At 42.2% G+C, this 14,639-nt stretch overlaps 1 protein-coding gene across 14 annotated transcripts in view; it reads left to right on the top strand.

Moving 5' to 3' along the window:
• MRRF (mitochondrial ribosome recycling factor) overlaps nucleotides 1-14,639 on the top strand; it is a 64,651-nt gene that overhangs the window by 36,654 nt on the left and 13,358 nt on the right. The gene's annotated exons all lie outside the window — the stretch shown is intronic.

Below are 14,639 nucleotides of genomic sequence, written 5' to 3'. Positions count from 1 at the left end.
CCAGCCTCTAAGATCAGTTTCTGATGATGAAAGTTTGAGTTTAGTTCTAGGAAAATTTGCCTCCTCTGATTGATCCTGATTCTTCCACTGCCTAATGATAGTCTGTAGGTTTGCTTTTTTGACTTAACTCTGGATACCCAGAACTAAATTTTATTTTCAATGGAAACAGATCTCACCTATTACCTCACCCTCATTACATTCCTCTGATTCTCATATTCTTATTTAAATGAGTCTACTGAGTATGTGACTCTTAACTATAATCTGCCTCTGATCTTTTGGGGAAGTAGGTAGAAGATAAGTCCTAAATCAGTAACAGTCAGGCTTGGAGCCTGAGTGGTCCTTATCACCAAGTCCTCTTTTTACAGCCTCTGAGACTCAGCTCTACATGGCTGTATGTGAGGTTTTTTTTTTTTTTTTTTTTTTTTTTTTTTTTTTTTTTATCATAGCTATCTCCTCAGGTAAAGAACCATTGAGTCTTAGGGGCTCTGGATTATATCTTTTCCCACTGACAATGTGGATAGCTTTTGTTTGCTTCTCTGGCAGTGATTTTTATGTAGATAAGTTAGTCAACTGGATTGGTTTTTTTTGAAACATTCCTGTTAATGGAGATATACTGAAATAGTTTCTTCTATTTTTCCAATTCAGGCAATTACATTTTAGGTACAATTTATCAACCACCTAAACTAGAGGTATAATGCCTAGAAGTGCTGAGCTGAACACGTCACAATTTCTCCCCAAATTCTTATAACATTATGTGGTGAAGAGACTATTTTAGGCTCATTTGACTGATGAGAGTCCTGAAGCTCACAGAAGTTGATGCCCAATATCAGATAGCTAGTAGGTGGCAGAAGTAGGATTAGAATTGGGGTCTTTGTTACTGCCTTTCTTACTGTTCCTGTCTCCTGATAGAAGATTTATCTGGAATATCCATCTTTTCACTCTTTAATCAGGGGCCCTGAAAAGTTTTGATCAGGGGTTCATTTTGTTCAGGCCAAGTTTCTGCCTCCACCTTATTCACATCATCATTATGCCCCTAAACAAATAAACAAATAAGAATACACTCCCTTACTCATTGTTTTACCAAATATCTATGGGAAAACCACACTAAGTAGAATAGTGGTTCTTTGGTTTGAGATTGCTGAGTTCATGCCTGGCTTTAAATAAATGCTATAGGGAAACTATGAATTCACCCAGGAAACAAAACTACATATGATTGACTCATTCCTCACCAAGGTTACGTCTTTCCTTGATTGTCTTCCAGTTCCTTCATCAGTGTCTCTGTTGGTTTTATTTTAAATAAAATTACATAAAATATTTAAATGAGGCTAAGCACGGTGACTCACACCTGTAATCCAAGGACTTTGGGAGGCTGAGGCAGGCAGATCACAAGGTCAAAAGTTCGAGACCAGCCTGACCAACACGATGAATCTGCATGTCTACTAAAAATACAAAAATTAGCTGGGCGTGGTAGGGCGCGCCTGTAATCCCAGCTACTCAGGAGGCTGAGGCAAATCACTTGAACCTGGGAGGTGGAGGTTGCAGTGAGCTGAGATCGTGCCTTTGCACTCCAACCTGGGCGACTGAGCGAGGCTCCGTCTCAAAAAAAAAAAAAAGAGAAAATGTCTCCATCCTTTTCTCCTTCGGGAACCACTTTTAGTACCTTGATTTTCTAGATTTTTTTCCAATGCAAAGTCAAGCATATGTCTGGTATCTCCTTCATTTTTCTTCTAATGATATGGGATTGTACTATACATAGTGTTCTGTACCTAAAAAAAACCAAAAACTTAAGCCGGGCGCGGTGGCTCACGCCTGTAATCCCAGCACTTTGGGAGGCCGAGGCGGGCGGATCATGAGGTCAGGAGATCGAGACCACGGTGAAACCCCATCTCTACTAAAAATACAAAAAATTAGCCGGGCACGGTGGCGGGTGCCTGTAGTCCCAGCTACTCAGGAGGCTGAGGCAGGAGAATGGCGTGAACCTGGAAGGAGGAGCTTACAGTGAGCTGGAGATCGCGCCACTGCACTCCAGCCTGGGGGACAGAGTGAGACTCCATCTCAAAAAACAAAACAAAACAAAAAAAACAGTGTACCATTGCTCTCTGTTGTGAGACTTCTTCCTCACTCTTTTTCTAAAGGTGTACTGTTGGCATTTTACACTTAACCAGTTCCCAAATGTCAAGTATCTTAGTTTAAACTTTTTCTCTTTTACTATTTCTGAATGATTTTCTAAGGCCTACTTCCTGTTCTTCTGCTGGGAGTGGGAAGTGGTGGCGTGGAGACTGTGCTTGGGAAAGAAGTGAATGCAGAATGTGGGGGATGCTGTGGCTGTTGCCCTTGATTGAGTGCTTATTTGCAACATCACTGCATAGTACTGTGCTTCTTAGAGACATGGACATTTCAGGGCCAGAAAACCATCTGCAACACACCCAAGTGACCCCTCTGTTGGTACTTAGACCCAGACTTGATGTGGCTCTTTTAGGAAACCCGATTGGTATTTTAATGCCTTCCCTGGCTCACTGTAGGGCAATAATAATATTAAGGAAAGTGACTGTTTACTGAGTGCATACTGCATTCTAGGCTCTATACTCTATTATTGAACTCATTCTGTTCCCTATTTTTTATGCATGAGCGAAGTCAACCTGAGTTGTTAGATAACTTGCTTGGGTTCATTTAGCTAGTAAAGGTAGAGTTGAGCAGGATTCAAACTTGGATTTGTTTTACTTGTAAGTCTGTATTCTTGCATCCGTGGACTTCTGAGAGTACTTTCTGTTTTTATTTTGCGTTTGCTTCTTCGTTTTTGTAGCAAAGGATAGCAATTGATGTTTTTAAATTTAATTATATAATAACCCAAACTATGTGGAACATAATTTACAAAACTCACATCAGGATGCCTAATCTCACAGTGAACTTGTCTGCACTTTTTGGTTCAAGGGGCAGTCTGGGATATAGTGTATTTATTTAGTTTTATTCAACTTTATCAAAGTATAACTTACATACAATAAAATGAGTCCATTTCAAGTATATGTGATGATGGCTTTTGACAGATATATGTGTCCCTGTAACTACTACCCCAATCAACATACAGAGCAGTTCAGTCACCCCAAAAAGTTATCCTCTGCCCCTTTGCATGTCAGTCTTCAGTCCTCTTCCTCTGTCCCAGATAACCACTTGTCTGCTTTTATGAAGAGTTTTTATGCTGAAATGTAAAACTTGTAGGACATTCATAAATTTACTCAACAGACATTTATTGAGTACCTATTATATGCCAAGCATAGTGTTAGACACTGATGATAAAGTAGTTGAATAAGCCAGACAAAGCCTTTGTCCTTAATGGAGCATCTACTGGGAAGATGGTTAACAACACACACATATAGTTTGTGTGTGTCAGATGATCATATTTTTCTCTCTGTAGAGAAAAATAAGGCAGTAAAAGGAAATAAAGGATGCTGTGAAGGTGGGGATGGTGGTGGTTCAATATTAAGTAGATGTTCATGAAGTGTTCAGAGGAAGGTGATACTTGCAGAGAATTGAAGGATGTACAAGAACAAACCATGCCTGTATCCAGCACTGAGGCAGAGGAAGCAGAAAGTGCAAAGGCCCTGAGGTAGGAGTCTACCTGGGATGTTCAAGGAACAGCAAGAGGGCTCATGTGCCTGTAGCAGAGTGAGTGAGGAAAAAGAAATAGAAGATGAGGGCCAGGTGCGAGCTCACACCCATAATCCCAGCACTTTGAGAGGCCAAAGTGGGTGGATTACTGAAGGTCAAGAGTTTGAGACCAGCCTGGCCAACATGGTGAAACCCTGTCTCTACTAAAAATACAAAAGTTACCCAGGCGTGGTGGCACGCGCCTGTAATCCCAGCTACTCGGAAGGCTGGGATTTTTAGTAGAGATGAGGTTTCACCACGTTGGCCAGACTGGTCTCGAACTCCTGACCTCAAGTGATCCGCCCACTTCGGCCTCCCAAAGTGCTGGGATTACAGGCATGAACCACTGCACCTGGTGGAAGAGAAGATTTTGTCCATATTTATTTTCAGGTGCTACTGGACATCTAATTGGAGAGGTCAAGTAGGCTGTTGAATATATGGACCTGAAGTTCAGAGGACAGATGTGGGCTAGAGAGATAAATTTGGGAATCATGAACTTGTAAAGGAGGCCACGAAATTAGATGAGATTACTTTAGAGAGTAAATGTAGGTAATGAAAAGAAGAGGTTTGGGGACTAAGCCTTGGACACTTCACTTCAAGGTTTGGGGGTCAGAGAGATGAGGAGGAACCAGCAAAGAAGACTGAGAACAGGTGTCCAGTGAGGTAGGAGGAGAACTAGGAAAGTGTAGGGTCCTGGAAACCAAGTGAAGAAAGTATCTCAAAGAGGGGAGGGAGTGATGGGGTCACAGAAGGTAAGATCTGAGATTGTTGGACTTAGCAACATAATTTATTGATCAATTAATCTGTCTCTGTGGTTAGACAGAGATTGATGGGCTTTGGGGTTAGACAGACCTGGGTTCAAATCCCTATTCTGTCACTGTGGGTATGTCAGTTTGGGTCCTCTGAGAAGCAGATGCCAGGATGGAATTAGATGTGCAGGAAATGTCTGTGAAGGACAAAGGGGAGAGGGAGCAGGAGTAGACCTAGTGCAGGTGTGATACTGGTGGAGAAGGGGAAGGAAGAGGGTTGTGGGGAGGGAGACTCACACTGCAGTGCAGCCAGGCTGATGGGGCATTCCTGAGCAAAGATTGCCCCTACAGCAGCCCCATTTAGGCATAAGAACCTGGCTCTAGTACCTCTGCCATGCATGGTCATTGACTGGGAGAAGCACAGTGGATGTGGCCTTGATGTGATCTCAGCAGGAATGTCACAGTGGATCTGAAGGTGTGGGGCCTGGAAGTTGTCAGGCATCTGTGCCCCTCACAGCAGGTTCTACTGGAGGGTGATCTGAGCAGCATACCTTCATGCCCACTGCAGTGAACTTGGGCAAGTTGCTCAATTTTTTGAAGCTTCAGCCTCCTTATCTGTAAAATGGGAATGGTATCTATGGTTTTGAAGAGTAATAGGATATTTTATATGAAGCTCATAGTGTGAGGCTTGGCATATCATAGGTACTTAAATTTTAATTCCTTTATCTTAGAGTATTTGTTATTATATAATCCTCCTGGTGAAGGAGTTCTTGGAAATGTCCTTTTCCTGATTTTTTTGGGAGTAAAACCAATAAGTAATAATTTATTTCTGTTTGCTGATTTCTCTTTTAGTCCTTAATGCCCTCCTTTCTTCTCTTCCTCACTAACCACCTTCCTGAAGCCCCATGTTCTTTTTTTCCCCTGTCTTTTCCTCCATTTTTACAGACGGGAGGAGTTGAGTCATTATGTTGGAAGTATCTTGGAATTTAAGTTGCTCGGACATACTGTAGTTTGATTGTTAATAAGCACTTGGTTTGTTCTTTGAATATGAGTTATGTGTGAGCAAGACCTCCTGGAAGGTATATCCCAAATAAGAAAATCTAGTGACTAGTCCTGCTTATGGCATGAGAATTTCTTCACGTTCCTGATAAAGGCAAGAAGCCTTGACTCTCCTTGGCACTCTCAGCCCACTGAACTGCTTCCTAAAGCTTCAAGATCATTAGATAATTGCCGTTGTCATTTTCCTCTGGGCATTGTTGGGGATGATAAACTTTATGGCTAGACTAGGCTCTTTCCCCTAGACTTTGTTCCAAGTTGATAGGAAGGAGAATGCCACTGAGACCAGGGAGTGTCCTAGATAACAGTAAAAAAACCCTGAGTTATAGTTCCTCAGCCTAAATTCTTTCTCAGGTGTTTATTCCCCCCCACCCCCCCCGCCCCTCATACGCTGATGTGCAGTTTCTCACGAATGATGACCAGGTTTTTCCAGGGAGAGCAAGCTGGGTGAGGCAGGGCAGGATGGTCCCTAGGTGGAGGTAAATGCAGAGGGGAAGCTGTGTAGCTAGGAAGAGGTGCAGTTGACAGCTACAGGAGCCAAGGTGACAGTCACTAAAACTCTAAAAAGAAAACCAGGAGAAAGAGCTTTGTGCTTTTAGGATACTTATTTCAACTCTCTGATCCTTGGTTTCCTCACCTGAAAATGGGATCATAGAATATTTACTTTTGTGAAGATTTGTTGGGAGAAACTCCTGTGAAGGATAGAGGGGAGAAGAGAACAGGAGTAGACAGGGAGAACCTTTAGACAGCAGTATAGATTTGATGCCAGTGAAGAAAGGAAAGAAATTCAATAAATGAGAGTTAATATTATTTTTTAAATTGTCATGATCAGGCTAGCCATTGTTACTGAGTATTCTATGACTTTTCTGCATGGTGATTTTTTTTTTTTTTTTCTTTTTGAGATACAGTCTCTGTCTGTTGCCCAGGCTAGAGTGCAGTGGCATGATCTCGTCTCACTGCAGCCTCCACCTCCCAGGTTCAAGCGATCCTCTTGCCTCAGCCTCCTGAGTAGCTGGGACTACAGACATGCGCCACCTCGCCCGGCTAATTTTTTTTTTTTTTGTATTTTTAGTAGAGACGTGGTTTCGCCATGTTGCCCAGGCTGCTCTTGATCTCCTGGCCTCATGTGATCCACCCGCTTCGGCCTCCCAAAATGTTGGGATTACAGGCATAAGACTACGTCTGGCCTGCATGGTGATTATTAACTGTTGTGGGGGAGTATTGTCTGTCTCTACTGCCATGAGGCGTGCTGCCTGTCATCAGGCTTTCTACCTAGGATACAAGTATTGTTCAATGGTGAGAACTGGATAGGCATATGGCATTTTTGTCACCTTCACTGAAATATAATTCACCCATTGAAAGTGTACAACTCAATGGTTTTTAGTAGTATATATTCATAGAGGTGTGCAACCAGTTGTAACCACAATCGGTTTTAGGAAATTTTCATCATCACTCCAAAAAGACGCTCTACCCATCAGCAGGCACTCCTTACTTTCCCCCCAGAACCTTCTCCTAGGGATTGCTCTGGGCTATTAATAATCCACTTTTCTATCGCTGTGGGTTTCCTAGTTCTAAACATTTTATGTAAATGAAGTCACACAATATGTGGTCTTTTGTGACTGGCTTCTTTCTATTTGCATAGTGTTTTCAAGGTTCTTCCACGTGTCAGTACTTCATTCTTTTTTATTGCCAAATAGTATTCTATTGTATGGCTATACCACATTTTATATATTAGTTCCTCAGTTGATGGACATTTGAGTTTTCTCTACTTTGGGGCTGTTAAGTGAATACCACCGCTATAGACATTTGTGTGAACATGCTTTTAATTCTTTTGGATATAAACCTAGGAGTGGTTTATGACCAGTTAATTGCTGGGTCATATGGCAACTCCATGTTTAACTTTTTGAGGAACTTCCAAACTTTTCCACAAGGACTGCACATTTTAAATTCCCACCAGCAATATACGAGGATTTCAGTTTCTCCATTCCTTTGCCAACACTTGTTATGATTATCATCCTAGAGGCTGTGGAGTGGTATCTTATTATGGTTTTGATTTGCATTTTCCTGATGACTGATGGTGCTAAGCATCTTTTCATGTGCTTTTGGCCATTTGTATATCTTCTTTAGAAAAATGTCTATTCAAGTCCTTTGCCCATTTTATAATTGGATTGTTTGTTCTTGTGTTACAAGATTTCTTTATATATTCTGGATATTAGACTCTTATCAGATATATGGCTTTCATCTTTTTTAATTGCAAAAATAACATACGTTTATCATAAAAATTCAAATCCTACAGAAGTATAATGAAAAGTTCATTTATTGTTCCCCAGTTGTTCTTCCCAGAAGTAACCATTGTTAGTGTATCCTTCCAGATTTCAAAGGATGAATATGCAAACCTATATATATATATATTTAGTTTACATAAGTGGGATAAAATGTCTACAATACCACAACTTGCTTTGTTTCCCCCTTTGACTTAATATCTTGTATACTTTTTAATTTGTTTTTTTTGAGACAGGCTTTTTGCCACTCAGGCTCGAGTACAGTGGCACAGTCACAATCAGTGGCCCTGACCTCCTGGGCTCAAGCGATCCTCCCACTCAGCCTTCTAAGTAGCTGGGACTACAGGCACAAGCCAAGTCTGGCTAATTTTTAAATTTTTTGTAGAGAGGAGGTCCCACAGTGTATCCCAGGCTCCTCTTGAGCCCCTGGTCTCAAGCAATCCTCACCTCGGCCTCCGAAAGTTGTGTACGTATTTTCATGGTGATCGCATTGCTGCCCAGAAATGCCCTTTTGAGATGGATTTAATACAGAGGAGGAAACTAGGGATCAGAAAGTTTAAGTAACTTGCTCATGGTCACAGATTAGTAATTGAAGGAGCCATTATTCAAACTTGAATCTGTTTGTTTCCAAAGCCTGGGCTGTTACCATGTTATCACATTTGCTCCTTGGGCTGCCGACGTGAAACCTACTTCCTTTCAGTTCTGTGGCCTGCCTGTGCTAGCTGCTATATTGCCTTGTGGATCTTGTTACAGAGTAGTGTCTATAGTTTGCACATTCCAGGAAATACTGGTAATACCCTTTTCTACATCACACACACACACACACACACACACACACACACCCCTTTAGGGATATTGAAAGAAAAACACACACACACACACACACCCCTTTAGGGATATTGAAAGAAAAAAACCCTCAAAGATTAATGCCTCATGACCTGAATTGGGCTGGGGCAGACACAAACTGCATTTGAGCAACTGCAGCTGCTGCTTTAGCCCTTTTATTCCCACTGCCTGCTTGCCATTGCTGCGTTTGCAGGGCCATTCATTCTCCTGGTTTGTTCCAGTACACTGTTTCTTTCTACTTTCCAGGCCTGGGTAAGCCTTCATGCAGTTTTTGAACACCTGTCTTGTGTTCAGTGTTGCTTCTCACCTGGCCTGTGGCTTTTTAGGAGTGCATCTTGCTATTGCAGGTCCCAAGTGTGTGGAATGGGGCTCCTTCCCAGCGTAGATATACCAATTGAAGCACACAAGGACGTTCAGTCAAGAATCAAAAGTGGAGGATAGGCTGAAGAGCAAGTTGCCACCAACACTTATGCAAAAATTGCAAACAAAAGGACAGGTTTCTCTTGTCCCTGCCCGTCCTCTCTTCTCCATGCCTTGTATCATGCACCTATTTATGGTACCTAGCGGTTGACTACCGTAGATCAGATCACTATTCCATTTCTTTCCTCCATAAATTCCCTCTCTTCTTTCTCCCCACTACTCTTGGACGTGTCGGGGAGTAGCATGAACTATATATCTAAGCCGGTCTTAATGTGAGAATAGTACTATTATTACCACCACTGGTAAGAATAGTTGCTAGATTTGTCTAGCACCAACAAGAGAGGAACAGAGCAGAAGGCCTGGAATTCAGGAGTCAGGCTATACTGGGCCCAAATCCCATGTCTGCCAAGAACTTTTTGTGTGACCTTGAGCAGGTTACTTGATCTGTCTGAACCCCTACTTCCCACTTTTTTTTTCCCCGCAGGCAGGGTCTTTCTTTGTTACCCAGGCTGGGGTGCGGTGGCATGAACATAGCTCACTGCCACCTCAAATTCCTGAGCTTAAGGATCTTCTGGTCTCAGCCTTTCAAGTAGTTGAGAATACAGGCATGCCCCACCATGCCCAGCTAATTTAAAAAAAAAAAAAATTGTAGCTGGGCACTGTCTCACGCCTGTAATCCCAGCATCTTGGGATGCTAAGGCAGGTAGATCACCAGAGGTCAGGAGTTCGAGACCAGTCTGGCCAGCATGGCGAAACCCCATCTCTACTAAAAATGCAAAAATTAACCTTATGTGGTGGCACGTGCCTGTAGTCCCAGCTACTCAGGAGGCTGAGGCAGGAGAATCGCTTGAACCTGGGAGGCAGAGGTTGCAGTGAGCTGAGATTATGCCACTGTACGCCAGCCTGGGAGACAGAGCAAGACTCCATCTCAAAAAAAAAAACAAAAAACTATAGAGATGGGGTCTCACCATGTTGCCCAGTCTGTCCACTTTCTAATCTGTAAAACCCAGGTACTCATGCCACTAATGTCACAGGAATGTTATGAAGATTAACTGAGCTAATGCATGGAGAATGCATCAGCTCAGAACTTGACACAGGGAAATGGCTCTGCAACAGTTTTCGTTATTATTAGTATTGAAGGGGAGCAGATGACATTGGGGTCAGGTGGCTGGGCAAATATAAGTGGGCCTTACCATGATAATAATGTGGTCTCTCCTTATGTCCTTCTCTTGCTTTATTTTCTTCATATACTTTGTGTCATTTTATCTGCTTAATTGTTTACTGTGTCTGTCTCGCTTTCACTAGAATGTGAGTGCTTTGAGAGGAGAGAGGAAGAACTTTGTCAATTTTGTTCATTGCTGTATTCCTAGGCCCTCAAACAGAGCCTAGCCTGTAATAAGTATGCAATAATGTAATCATTGTTTCTGGAACACTGTGCCAACTGTTGTTCCGGCCGCCATTTATGTATTAGCTAATATACTTGTAACATCCTTTTGAGATCAGTATATTATCTCTATCTTACAGATGAAGTAACTAAGTCACAGAGGAATGGGATTTTTTGTGCCCAGTGTCACACAGTTAATAAGTGAAAGAACAGGCTATCTTTCTCCAGAGCCTGGACTTGTAGCCACTATGCTATGTTCTCCCCTAGCAGGAAACATTACAATTACTTTTATTAATAATATTATTGAGAACTTAAAATAGTTTATTACCTATATATGCAAAGTCATTTAGCTATCTTCTCTCATTTGCTCATAACACTGGAAAAATCCTGTACGGCCTCCCTCATCCCTCTGCACTTGACGGTTGAGGAAATAACAGATAATGTTTATTGAGTACATCCCATGTACCAGCACATTTATTAACTTGTTTAATTCTCACAATAATTAAGTTGTTGTAAGAGGGACTGAATGGGAACAGAGGAGAACAGTTAAGTAAATAGTATTATACACATTTGACAGATGGAAAAACTGATGCAGAGGTAAAATAACTTGCCCAGGGCCACAAAGCTGAAAAATGATAGATCTGGACCTCAAGCCCCAACAGTCTGACTTCAGAGACTGTTCTCTTAAGTGCTTCACCTGACAACCTTGCATTCAGAGAGGAAAAATTAAAGTCCACAGGTACTCAACTTGTAAGTGGCAGAGCTGGATTTGGAAATCAGGTTTGCTTTGACCACCAAATTGTGCTTTTTTGCATGTATGATGGAGCTGAGGCAAGAGTTATGTCCACTTACCCCAAAACTGGGGTTTCCATCCTTCTGTGGCAACAGGGAAAGAGAAGACAAGTGACTTAAGACCACTCAGCTGGGAATGTGGAGCTGTGACCCCTGACCGCAACCTCCTTTCTCATTCAGTCAGGCTGGGCTGGGCTGTGTTTCGGGATGGTATGTCTGGTTTAACCAGGCATCAGTCACAGAATAGTCCTTTGAAAGCAGGTGCCCAGTTGTGTCCCCAGAGAGAACTAAAATTACTACTGGTGTTAGAAGTCCTTCCAAAATGTATGATTTCCTTGGGCTAAAAGGATACCTACAGAAGATCTAATGTCTTTATGATACATTAATGTATGTAAAACAGGCTAGTGGGATGAGGCGAAGGGTGGTGTCCTTAGAAGCATAGGAAATCTGGCTAGGCTACACAAACAAAAACATTTCCTTCAGGACCCGCAGCCCCAAGGCATAGGGCAGCTCCCACCAGCAAACAGTGAAGCAGGCACGTGATGCTCCTGATTTCAGGCCCATGCTCCCGTAGAGGGAGTCCCGAAAGCCCAGGGAGGACGTGGCAAGGTTTCTGTCAGTGGCAGTGTCAGGAATGTATCTTGATATGCCATTCCTTGAAAGTGCAGCTTCCTTCTCCCTTAACCTGCTCCCTACAGCTGCTAGAGCAGAATTCATGTCCCCCGCTTTCCCCATTGCCTACTGCTCTCCTCTGTTCACGTTCTGTTTCTGTCTGCTCACTATCCCCTCAGTTGCCTAAGCTCCAAGTGGCAAAATCCTTTGTGACCATTTTCTCTCTCACTGCTCACATTCTATTCTCCCCAAGTCCCAGAGATTCTGTAATAAGAATAATAACTCAGCTGTCCTTTGTTGAGTTTTTACAGTGCATACATATTGACAGCACGCCAAGTACTTGCCCCCCATTATTTCATTTAATCCTCACTTCCACCCTCTTTGTAATATTCTTACTCCCATTTTGTATAGGAGAAAACTGAGTTTGGAGAGGTTGAATAGCATACTCAAAGTTCTGAAGCTAACAAGTAGCAGAGCTGGAATTTCAGCCTAGGTCTTTTTGGCCCTAAACCATGTCCTTTCTACATTTTAAAGCCCCCTTTAAGTGTCCAAAGAGCCTTCTGAAGTTGCGTGTCTGTTGCATTACAACTTTTTTGCTGTCATTACCTGAGCTGAGCGTGACTTCCTCTGATATACACCTGGTGTATAGCTTTGTACATGTGTCACATTCTCATTGAAACAATAGGAAGTATCATTTCAGTCAGTGGGATTCTCTGTTGTGTGAGTTAGCAGTGGGGCATGCCCTCTGCTTATTGTTCATAGGAACATGCTCAAGGAATTTTTCAGGAAGGCCCCCATCCAGGATGTTACTGGAAGATCTGCCTGGTGGAGCTTGTACAAACAAAGTATGACCCTGCCAGCTCGGCCAAAACCCCTGCCTTGTGCTAGAGGCTCTCTGACCCTAGCGGAAAAGGCTTCCTCACCCAGCCAAGAAACTGCAAAAGGGTGGGTCCTGAGCTCCCCGTCTACCTACCTAGAGGCTCCTGGTCAGACTCTTACATGTATTTAGATCTGGTTTGTATATTGCTGTCTACACAAACTAAAAATCTGATCAAGTTTCTTCTTATTTTAATGTAAAATATAAATTTTTAAAATGTACTGCTTTAGTCTTTTTTTTCTTTTATTTTTTAAGATAGGGTCAGGCCAGACGCGGTGGCTGACGCCTGTAATCCCAGCACTTTGGGAGGCCTAGACAGGCGGATCACTTAAGATCAGGAGTTCATGACTAGCCTGGCTAACATGGTGAAACCCCGTCTCTACTAAAAATACAAAAATTATCCAGGCATGGTGGCTTGCGACTAATTCCAGCTACTCACGAGGCTGAGGCAGGAGAATCACTTGAACCCAGGAAGCGGGGGTTGCGGTGAGCCGAGATCGCACCACTATACTCCAGCCTGGGTGACAGAGCAAGACTATATCTCCAGAAAAAAAAAAAAAAGATGGGGTCATGCTGTCTCATCCAGGCTAAAGTGCAGTGGCATAATCATGGCTCACTGCAGCCTCAGACTCCTGGGCTCAAGTGATCCTTTTGCCTCAGCCTCTCAAGTAGGTGAGACTTCAGGCACATATGATGATGCCTGGCTAATTTTATTGTGTATCGTAGGGATGGGGTCTTGCTGAGTTGTCCAGGCTTGTATTTTAGTCATTTTTTAAGTGTACAATTCAGTGGCATTAAGTATATTCACATTGTTGTATAAACAATCTCTAGAATGCTCTTCATCCTGCAAAGCTCTTTACCTATTAAACAACTCCCCACTTCCCTCTTCCCCCAGCCCCTGGTAACCACTATTCTACTTTCCGTCTCTATGAATTTGACAACTCTTAAGAACTTCATGTAAGTGGAATCATACAATATGTGTCTCTGTGAGTCTGGCATATTTCACTTAGCATAATGTTTTTTATGCTAAGTGTTTTTTATGCTAAGGTTCATCCATGTGATAACACATATCACATTCTCATTTCTTTTTAAGGCTGAATAACATTATATGCTTATACCATATTTTGTTGAGCTGTCAGTGGATTTACTAAGACCCACTGTGACATTGAAGGGCTTACAAAGCCTTTCTCTTGCCGGCCTCTCCAGCCTTCTCTTTTGGGATAGTCTTTGCTGCCTTCTTTCAATACTATCACTTTTTTTCATCCTATAAGAGCTATATTCTTTACACATGCCATTCCCTCTGGTGAGAATGATCTTTCACTATCCCCCCAACTGTTACGCAACTTAAATATCACTTAGCCTCAGTATCTCCACATTTAGTTCCTGGGGTCCCACAAAGAAAGGTTGGTCAGACTCCTTTCCCCACTTAATTATTTTTGTAGAACTCTATATGACTTTATGGTGCATATTACCACTGTAATTTATTCATTAATTTGTATGTGTTTGTGTAATGACTGCCTTCCTTGTCAGATGGTAAACTCCTGTGTATTTAATGCTGTCTCCCTTTTTTCTGTCATAGTGAGTAACTTATAGTAGGTACCTAGTAAGTAGTTATTGAATGAAGCTATAGATTGAATGAATGAATATTGAAAAGAGAAAATTTCAGGGCTACATTCTGAGAGCATTTGGATTTTGAAATGTCTGTGAGATATGAAATTACCAGTGAGATCTCAAAAAGTCATCTCGCCAGAGCATAGATCTTTGCTCTGTCATTTCTCTGTTGACTAAAAACTTTCATGAATAGATTCTTCATTATTTGAAGATGCTTCACGGCTTCCAAAACTGTAACCAACAACAACAGCAGAGACAGTTTCCATTTCCTGAGTGTTTATTCTCTATCAGGCTTTGTACTGGATGCTTTCCATGTATTACCTCATCTAAATCTCACAATAACTCCGAAAGGGAGGTTCTGTTTC

This window comes from Macaca fascicularis, chromosome 15, assembly GCF_037993035.2.
Source record: "Macaca fascicularis isolate 582-1 chromosome 15, T2T-MFA8v1.1".
Classification (NCBI taxonomy): Eukaryota; Metazoa; Chordata; class Mammalia; order Primates; family Cercopithecidae; genus Macaca; species Macaca fascicularis.
Note: the sequence above shows the minus strand (reverse complement) of the source record. Positions and strands in the feature narration are given on the sequence as shown.